A 10867-nucleotide genomic window follows, 5' to 3' on the forward strand; every position below is an offset into this window, starting at 1 on the left:
AGACACTTAATTTTTAACAACAGCGAATTAATCTCCTCCCTTTACGTAACTAATGACTGTTTAGCTTTTTATTTGCTGGGACTAAAACATACACAAACATACATTTACTACTAGATACAATACGGATTCTCGACATTCTTTCTTTCTTTCTTTCTTTCTTTCTTTCGAGTAGCTGTTGACCGATATTATATCAGTTGCGGTTTGAAGAAATTATGTTTGTTTACTTTTTTCCATTTACACATCTAATTTTACTACTTGGTTAGGTTAACACTTTCTTTTCTAATACTGATCGCCCACAAGCGGAGGACGATGTTTGCACAAAACATATGTGCCGGGGTTTGATAAATAATGTTCACTTATCATTTTTATTAATATACATTTACACATTCACTCTTTCTTCCTTTGCCATTCATTATATTTTTTTGGACTAATGCATTTGCTGCAGCGCACTGAAATAGTCATGTGATAGTTAGAAACGCATTACAAACGTGACGAGGGGATAGTGTTTTACAACTATTGCATACTAAAGTTTACATTTAACTGGAATGTAATTATTTTGCTGCAGTAAGGTACTGCAGCAAAATAATTGCATGATGTAGTCTGTGAAAATATTCTAAAAAAAACCTTCTCTACAGGACACAATGCTGCTAAAACCAAATATAAACATAATAATCGCTCAAAAACAGAAAATTAAATACTGGTAACTTTAAAATTATCCTAATGTTTCATAAAAACAACGCATTTTTGTAACAATTCAGCATGTTTACATACATCCATAAGTAAATAAAATATACATAACGTCTTTGAACACTTGATAATCGCACAAACAGATAAAAAAAATTTTTTAAAAACATTATGCAATTCTGCTACAACCATATATAGTATCTTTGAAGTCTTGATAATCGCTCCAAATTATAAAAATTGAAATGCTTGAACCCGTATGGTTTTATTACGGTGAGCTCGAACAAAAGGTTTGAGATTTATTAAACTTTTAATACCCATTGCTAACTCTTTCCTTGCGCACACGGAACTACCATAATATGTAAACGAACATATATTGCTCTTTCCTTGCTCGGGCGGAACACTCTCAAAACATACCATTGGTTTGGGGATGTAAATATGTACAAAATATCTACAAAATACCGACACACTACTACCTCCTCCGAAACGATCTTAAAAATATTCCTTTTACGGTACAATATTTAATTTTCTATTTTTGAGCGATTATCAATAACGCTATTTTTTTTTTTTTTTTTTTGCAAATTTATTCCTGTTGACGACTTTATTTCGCGGAGAACTTGAAGTATTTGAATTTGACCCTAATTTAAAATCTTAAAGCTAATCTAAGCTCTAGACAATCCCCCGCCCCTTCCACTTACGTTTTCTACGTTCACCCTCCTTATAATCTTCCTTTCCCTTAGTAATTGTCTGTATTTTCGAGATGAGGTGTTTTCATTTATTGAGATTGTCGGACTGACTTCCTCATCTTGGTTGTTATAGTCACAACGTTTCGGTCGTTTTTCTCTAGTGACATATGGCCGAGTGGTCCTAGACGTTGTATCAAAGTTTACAGTTATCCAAAGGTGCTGAGTTCAATCCTGAACGAAGGCGGTGAAAAGTAATAGTCAAAAACAGAGAATCAGCAACTATGTCCCAGAGCCTAGCTGGAGTCCGAACACGGTACCCCCGTAATATTAATAAAGGGTTGGGTTCGAGACTCCTAACAAACGGTTCCCCAGTTAACATACAAAACACCTGATGAAGGCCGGAGGGCAAAACGGCCGAAACGTTGTGACTATAACAACCAAGATGAGGACGTCAGTCCGACAATCTCAAAATCCCTTTCCCTTTTCTTTCACCTTTGACCGATTTATCAGCTGTCTATCTGAAATTCCTCTGTCACCCCTACCCACACGTTCTACTAATAATAACTTCCGTTTATATTTTCTTCCTTCCTTTCTTTGTCTCTACCTCTCCTTTCATTTAAACACTTAGAATATAAGAATAAGTCATTTTAATTTCAATTTTTCTTTTCTTTTCATTAAATTAGAGACTCAAAATTGCACCTAATCGTGTTTTTTTTTTAAATTAGCCGTTTGGTTTTTAATATCTCTATTTTTCATCATTTTAAATCTAATCCAAAATTTTAACCGGTTTTAAAATTCCTATTATTATGATTTTTATCATGATTTTTAACTAATTGGAATATTCATTTTGACCAGTTGGATTTTACTTTATGAAAAGAGAGCATATTTCTACTGATATTTCATAACCAAAAAATGAGACGGAATAATTCTAAATTCTTCATTCACAAAGGATTATGGCACATTACTTTGGATGATTCATCGAATATAATAGGATTTTACCTGCAATGTACCAATCTTTAGCCAATATGGAACCTAATAACACCATCCTTTCTATTCAAGGATTCTATTTGGATACCAAAATCTCATATCCTTTTTTGTTTCAACACTTATTTTCTTTCTCTTTCCCTTAAAGGGATTTAATCTTCAATATATTTTCTATGTATGTGCTGAATAGCAAAATTATATCAAACCAGAATTAATATTTTGCTAATGATTTTCCTCTAAGGAGATGGGCCTACATCGAAAATTCATGGATTAAGGAAATTATTATAAATATTGCATTCTTTATCCAAACAATAAATTTTTGTTTTGAAAATTATATTTTTTATGAGTGAAATTTAAATATAAAAGCCCTCTCTCTCTATCTACCGTTCTCTCTCTCTCTCTTCTCTCCCTCCCTCTCTCTATGGCCAGATGTTACGACATTAAAATAACAAATTTGCAAAGGACTAGGGCATGTTATATGGGTATTTTTGCTAGTATATATATATATATATATATACATATATATATACACACACACACACACACACACACACACACACACACACACATATATATATATATATATATATATATATATATATAATTAAGCAATTCTCTTCAGCCAATATGGAACCTAATAACATCATTCTATTTCTATTCAAGGATTAATGTTCTATTTGGATACAAAAATCTCATATCTTTCTGTTTCAACACTTATTTTCATTCTCTTTCCCTTAAAGGGATTTAATCTTTAATATATTTTCTATGTATGTTCTTAATGGTAAAATTATATCAAACCAGAATTAAAATTTTACTAATGATTTTTCCTCTGAGACGAATTTATGGATTAAAACAATTACTATAAATATTGTATTATTTATGCAAGCAATAAATTTTTGTTTTGAAAATTATATTTTCCTCTGAACGAAATTTAAATACATAGCTTGTAATCTTGTGAAGTAGATCCTCATGCTATACTCTATCAACAACTATTGATATGTTAAGAGCTATTGCTCTAGAGATTAAGTCTTCATTGAGAGATTAACTAATCCTATGTGATATCACAGTCAGCTGTAGATCTAACAGAATGGAAACCATATTTCATGTCATTGAGCAGGTTATTTTTGCTGAGGTGCTTGTCCGGAACTTTTAATTACAAGGCAGACTGGTGAAGTTTTCCAGAGTGTTGGGAAATTTCTCCTTAAGGCAACGTTAAGACTGCTTTGTAAGGATGGGAGCTAGTTCCGGTTGAAGCTTTTAGAAGACTATGACTGGAATGCCGTTAGGGCCAGTCGCTTTTTTGGAATCAAGGTTTCTGATAAGATATCAACATCACATGCCGATATTTGTATGTCGCATAGTATATTTTCGCCCAAAGAAAAAATACAATTGTAGCAGGAAGAAAAAACATAGGTGGGAGGCGTTTGGTGGTCCTGGTCTCAAAAAGTAGACTTTGTTGCGAAGTTCTTGGAAAATAGTTTTGCTTTGTCAAATGCTGATGAAATTATCTCAGGTCCATTGATGATGACAGGAATAGAGGACACGCTTCTCTTCGGGACCTTGATTGTTGTTCGCAAAAACTGTTGGGAACCAAGTCGCTATTTTGATACTGGGAACCAAGTCGCTATTCTAATACTTGATGCACTGGGAACCAAGCCGCTATTTTGATACTTGATGCACTGGGAACCAAGCCGCTACTCTGATACTTGATGCACTGGGAACCAAGCCGCTATTCTGATACTTAACGTACTGGGAACCAAGCCGCTACTCAGTACAGATCAATCGGTCTCTTGTGTGTCATAAGTAGGGCTAGAACAACAGCATATTCTTTTCACTGTTTTACGTATTGGGAACCAAGCCGCTATTTTGATACTTGATGCACTGGGAACCGAGCCGCTACTCTGATACTTGATGCACTGGGAACCAAGCCGCTATTCTGATACTTAACGTACTGGGAACCAAGCCGCTACTCTGATACTTGATGCACTGGGAACCAAGCCGCTATTCTGATACTTAACGTACTGGGAACCGAGCCGCTACTCTGATACTTGATGCACTGGGAACCAAGCCGCTATTCTGATACTTAACGTACTGGGAACCAAGCTGCTACTCAGTACAGATCAATCGGTCTCTTGTGTGTCATAAGTAGGGCTAGAACAACAGCATATTCTTTTCATTGTTTTACGTATTGGGAACCAAGTCGCTACATTGCTACTTGAGATACTGAGCATACGCATCTCTTGCATTCTTTTAACTTCTTTTTTCACAATGGTTACTTGTATTCATAAAGTTGGCTTTAGTTTCACAACATCTATTACATTGGCAGCAGTGAAAATAGTGATTTCTTCACGCAATGACAGCGGTACATTTTGGAGTGAACCACGGCTGGTTGCTGGTTTTTTACTGAAATTTCTTTGATGGTATGAAGCGGTGTATACCGACAATTAACCATTCAGTTAGGTCTGATACTATACAGGATACGTTCTTTTTGAACATGAAGTGCAGAGGTATATCTGATATAAATGTTCAGAAGTTATACCAATCAGTCATAGCAGATCGATATACATTACGATATAAATATTGTAGACGAACGAGGCGACTCAAATTATGCTAATCGATATTCAAAAATAAAATCTGACATGTATATTTTTGTTTTTTTCTTTTCTTATTTTTATTTAAAATTTACCGATTTAGACGTTATGAATGAGAACACTGGCGAAGTATAATTTTTTCTCGTTTTTGACACTAAATTATAAAACATTATTGTTCTTAATCAAGGAAGCGTGAAAATAGGACACGCAGACATGTGTGGTTTACTTACTAATGAAACAAGTGATGCATGCATGGTTCCTCGTGAGTGCACAGTAAACGAGGCATAAAAAAATGACTAAGTTCAGCATTTGCCCCTACCCCATTTAGCTCCAAAAGTCCCCAGGGGACGTCAAATCCTGGTGAAAACGAACAACGGTGCTGTTTTAGGCCTTAACATATTTAAATTTCAGTTCTGCACCATGCAAAAAAAAAAAAATTGACTAAGTCCATCATTTGCACTCTCCATTTAGCCACAATAGTCCCCAAGGCCTCAACATATTTAAATTTGAGTTCAACACCATGCAAAACTGCTAAATAGACATACTCAGAAAATTTTGGACAAATATGGTAAAATAGTCAAAAAAATGGAGTGTTTTTATTAGCCCTAAAGAGCCCAAGAGTTATCGCGAAGTATAGACAAACAAAATTATATAGAAATCAGTTAGTTACAACTTTTCAAAATGTTTTATAAAAATCCAAAGCATCAGTTTTTTTATAAGCACAAAAGTGTCAATTTTTAGCCATTTTAACCCGAAAAGCACTCCTATGGTGGAGTAACCGGCGTTTTCCCGTAAAATCTGTTCTGTTATATTTTACTCATATCATGTTTAATGTTTGTGCGAAATTTCAAAAAATTCCAATGCATAGTTATTGAGAAAAGTGCGGACAGACGAACGGACAAGTTTGAATTTACAGGTCCACCCTCCTTATGTCGGGGGACCGAATAAAATTTTATTTTATCAATTGATAGCACAATAAAAAGACCAAGTTAAAAATTTTATTTATTCTGTTGAGGGGGGGGGCAAACTTGATTACGAAGATTATATGACTTAAAAAGATGCTCACATAAATATTTTATGTCATTTATTTTTTATTCTAAAGACCGTAACTCGATTCCCGTACAAAAGAGACACTGTGTCACCCTTTCTGCAGAACACGCCATCATTGTTTTGCTGACTCCATAGTCACATTACCCGCGCGATTTATTTATTTAGAGTCACATGAGATCTTCCGCTTCCGTTTCTTTATATAATCTGAAAACTATTTATCTTTCGATGTCTTAACGAGCGATGGGACGATTCCAGCATATTTTCCGATTCCGATACCTTTTAAATTGCTAAATATTTAGCTATAAATTATATTACGTTTTTGATTTTTTTTTTTTAGATGAGGATTGATTATTCGAATTATTTGGATTCTTCGGACTACTGTTCTCATCTTGAGTGTCATTTTCACAGTCGATGAAGCTTCTGACCTTTTCCAAGTGTATCGTGCCAAACTAGAGAATGTTTTTGTCGAATTCTGGAATCTGCATGGAATTTCGAAATTGCAGTTTCGGTTGTCCACATTGAAAACTGAACCTTCAATTTTCAGGAGAAAATATCACTGTCCAATTAGAATTTATAAGTGCCACTCCTCCTTGCTTACTTAGGACATCTATCCAGTTATGATTGACGGAACGAGAGCACGCTAACCTCGTGAGATAAATAACAGGTTCCGTTCAAAATTCTGTGCAGATTCCTGAGTTTGACAGAAACGTACTTGAGTTCGACAAGACACCCGAAGAAAGTCGAAGATTAACTCGACTGAAACGTTGTAAAAAAATGACACTTAAGATGAGAACAGTGGTCTGAAGAATCCAAATAATACGAATAAATTATATTTTCGCCCAAAGTAAAAAATACAATTATTAGGGAGGATGTATTACACGAGCTAGTTTTTCGTTATTTTTTTTTCCTCGTAAATCGTTTAGTTGTTTGGTTGTTTTATTTTACAGCATATCAACCCTTTTCAGGTTATTTTGAAAATAGTATTCATACAGTATTCAGTTTTTTTTTTTTTTTTTTGTAGAAGGTTTTTTGTTCTTCAAGCTTGTATCTTTAATCGCTAGTTTGTGGTGTTTGTTTTGGTTGTTTTATAGTGGATTTTATCGTTTTTGTTCCCCGCCCTGCAGAAAATGAATGAGTTTCGCAATGGGAGAGGGAAAAGGGTTACAGTATTAATGTTTGGTATATTTTAAGTTAGGAAATCAGTTAGGAAGTGGGGGGAGATAGAAAGAGAAAGGAGAAATGAGAAGAAGGAAACGGGGGGGTTGTTGTTTTTGGTTTTTGTTTTGCAGAACATGATTAAGTTTTGCAAAACGAAGTAGAAAAACAAAAAAAGCATTACTGTTAGGTGCATTTCGTCTCAGGAAGCCAATATATTCAGACAGCCTGATCTGGTAGCACCAGTCGTAAATAGTGATTTGATGTATTCATTGTGACATTTTCATATATATTTTGGACTTGTGACATTTTCCCTACTCATCCACTGGTGCCATTTTATCTGCACCATTATTACCTGTGCCATTTTTCCTGTGCCATTTCTAGATGTACATTACATTTGTCAATAAAATTAATAATTTTTGTATGAATCAATTTTGCTATTACCGCAGATCGTCAAATAAGACAAGATACAAAATTGGAGCAAATTTTAATAAATTTATCAAATATCGGTTGTATAAGACGACTGCTTTAAATCACAAAACCATGTTTGTTTAGCCTAGGCTTGAAATTGCAACATAGATTGTATCTTATGAAATATTGTTTTTTTAAAGGTGATTTTTTTTAACTTTAAGGCTCGTCTTATACGTCGAAATATAAAGTATTTCATTTAAGAAGATCCAATCTCCAGCAAATATTGATATCAATAATCTATATTATATTTCTTTTAGTCTGTCTGCCTTTCCACTTTTTCTCGGAAACTCGGGCTGATCTGAATGAATTCTTTTATGGGCATTTATTATGATAAGTTACCGCGAACTAAGTATTATGGTATCCGTTCGATGCACAGTTAGAAATTAATACGGATTAGTCACAACAATACCACATTTACTCTAGATGGTTTATCGGAAACTAACTGATCTGACTGAAATTTTGTATAGACCTTTATTTTGATAAAGTGCAGCGAATTAAACATTATGGTATCCGTTCGATGCACAATTAGAAAGTAGTACGGGGGTCATAGAGGTTAGTATTTTATGCAAAAATGAGTACAGATTTTACCATGTTCAACCATCAGTTTGGCATAACAACGGGCTATAACATTTTCTCATTTTGAAGTTTAATAAATTCAATATTTCGATTTTATATAATAATCATTAATCACAAAGCATTACATAGTTATATTTTACTAGCAGGGAGGCCCGTCGTTGTCCGGGATGAACGAGGATCAACGAATGTTTCACTCTCCCATATTTTATTGTCATCGAAATCGGAAAAATCGTCCTTTTTTTCGATTCTCCCCGCAGTTACTTATTACCCAATACATTGCACTGTAGAGAACCTACTGTTGATTTTATAAAATTATTTTAATATATAATGGCTTGGATTAAAGTTTAAAATGCAAATATCAAGTATCATTGTCCAATAATGCTCTAAACAGAAGCATTCATTTCAAATGCGTCTCTGTCATATAAAAAACATACTGTTGATTTTATATGTCGGACCTTTCTACTTGTACGGTGACAATGGCTTGAATTAAAGTTTAAAATACAAAAGTCAAGTACCATAATTAAATTGTGCTCTAAACAGAAATATTCATTTCAAAGCGCCCCTGTCATATCAAAGAGCCTACTGTTGATTTTATATGCCGGGACTTTCTGCTTGTGCAGCAATAAAACTTCTCAAATGCACTCGTGATGGTAGGCTGTACAAGAGGGTTAACTTCAGTTAAAATCGCCCCTTTCTTTCATCGGAGTTTTTCGATTATCGATCATCGATACTTATTGAAGACTTTCCAGTAGAAAACCTATCTAAAAACACTGCCAGGCACATAAAGTACATTTGTGTGAAAAATAAAATCGGCCCAGCCGTTTCGGAGTCCATAAGGAACGAAGACCCTCTCAGGCACAGACACAGAAAAAGTTCCTTTTATATAATAATATATATGTTCTAAATTTTATATGGTCTATTGTCTTATGAAGTTTTATTTTATGTATCATCGTTCTGATATTGCAGCAGTTCTGCATGACAGACTCATCTTCCTTCCTTTCACTTAAAATCCGCCATTTAAAAATACAAAATGGCGACTTACTAATATATTCGACCATTTTTTAGAAGTTTTTTGATAAATGTATAATAGCGTTTTTACCTAAAATGTACATTTTTTTTAATCGAATTATATTGCACAATCACCGAGAAACTTTGCTACAGACTATCGTCAGGATAGAGTGTTTTATAATTGACATAGTTCTTGATCCAGGAGAGCGTGGAAATTTGACAGACAGGCAGCTGTTGTCTGGGAATCATTATAAGTCAGGATATAACTTTTTCGAATTTTTCATGGGCAAAATAAATAAATAAATAAATAAATAAATTTAATATTACAATTTTATATAATAATTATTAATTACAAATCATTCCATAGTTAATATTTTATATATTCTAATTTTATATTTTACAATATATTTTATATATTCTAATTTTATATGATCCCTCGTGTCCCCTTAAAATTTAGCTTTATTGCTCTTGGAAATGTCTTATGGCCCCTTAAGTGATGGGGAATATGACCACGGTGCTTGTGCAGTAAAATACGATTTCAAATTGCATTTCAAAGTGCAGTTTAGGTAAAAACACGATTATTTATTTACGTGTCATGTCTAAGTTAATAAAAATGCTAAAATTTACGAAAAATTATGGAATAGAAAAATAATCACAAAATAAAATTATCAAATAGAAAAATAATTACAAAATAAAATTATCGAATTATAAAGTTTTATTGAATTTGTATTGTTGTTTAGATATTTTCAGCAGTTCTTACTCATCCGTCTTTATTTTCAATCAAAATCCATTATTTCAACATAGAAAATGGCGGCTCGCTAATATATTTGACCATTTTATTGAAATTTTTAATAATTGCGTAATAGTATTTTTACCTAAAATGGATTTTTTGAAATCGAATTATATTGTGCAATCACCGAAAACATTAAGGCTATCAGCAAAGTGTTTCATAATTGACATAGTTCTTGATCCAAGAAATTAGACAGACAGACAGACAGACAAACAAATGTTGTCTGCTTACTAATGAAAAACAAAATCAAAAAAAAAACAAACAAAAAAAAACAACAACAACAAAAACAAAAAAAGAAACATTTATTTTATTAACTGATAACGCAATGAAAAATCCAAGTTAAAAATCTTGCTTGTTCTTTTGGGGTCAAAACTGATTGCGGCGATGATATGACTTGAGGAGATGCTCCCATAACTATTTTATGTCGTTTATTTTTAGTTCTAAGGACCGTAGCTCGATTCTCATACAAAAAAGACACTGTGTCCCCCTATCTGAATAACACGACATCATTGTTGTATTGACGTCATAGTCACTTTACCCGCGAGACTTATTTATTTATTGCCATTCGCCAAGTCACGTGACATCTTCCGCTTCCGTTACTAGATGTACTCAGCAAATTAGTCACCGGCATGCATCTCATTTATCGACATCAGTTACGAGGGTTTCGAATGACATAACTGTTCAGTATTTCTTCAGAGAATTAACCTGACCTAATAATAAAGTCTCTGGCTAAGTTAAATAAACTTATGTCATCTTGACTTCCGCTTTCTGTTCAGCGGAAGTCATGCCGGTGTATACCAAGGAAAGTCCCTTCTGATTAATGATGAGTGTATGATTCCAGCTTAATTCTAAAACCTTGCATCAATAAAACTAGT

The sequence above is a fragment of the Euprymna scolopes genome, chromosome 37 (genome assembly GCF_053919585.1).
Source record: "Euprymna scolopes isolate OS-2025 chromosome 37, ASM5391958v1, whole genome shotgun sequence".
NCBI lineage: Eukaryota > Metazoa > Mollusca > Cephalopoda > Sepiida > Sepiolidae > Euprymna > Euprymna scolopes.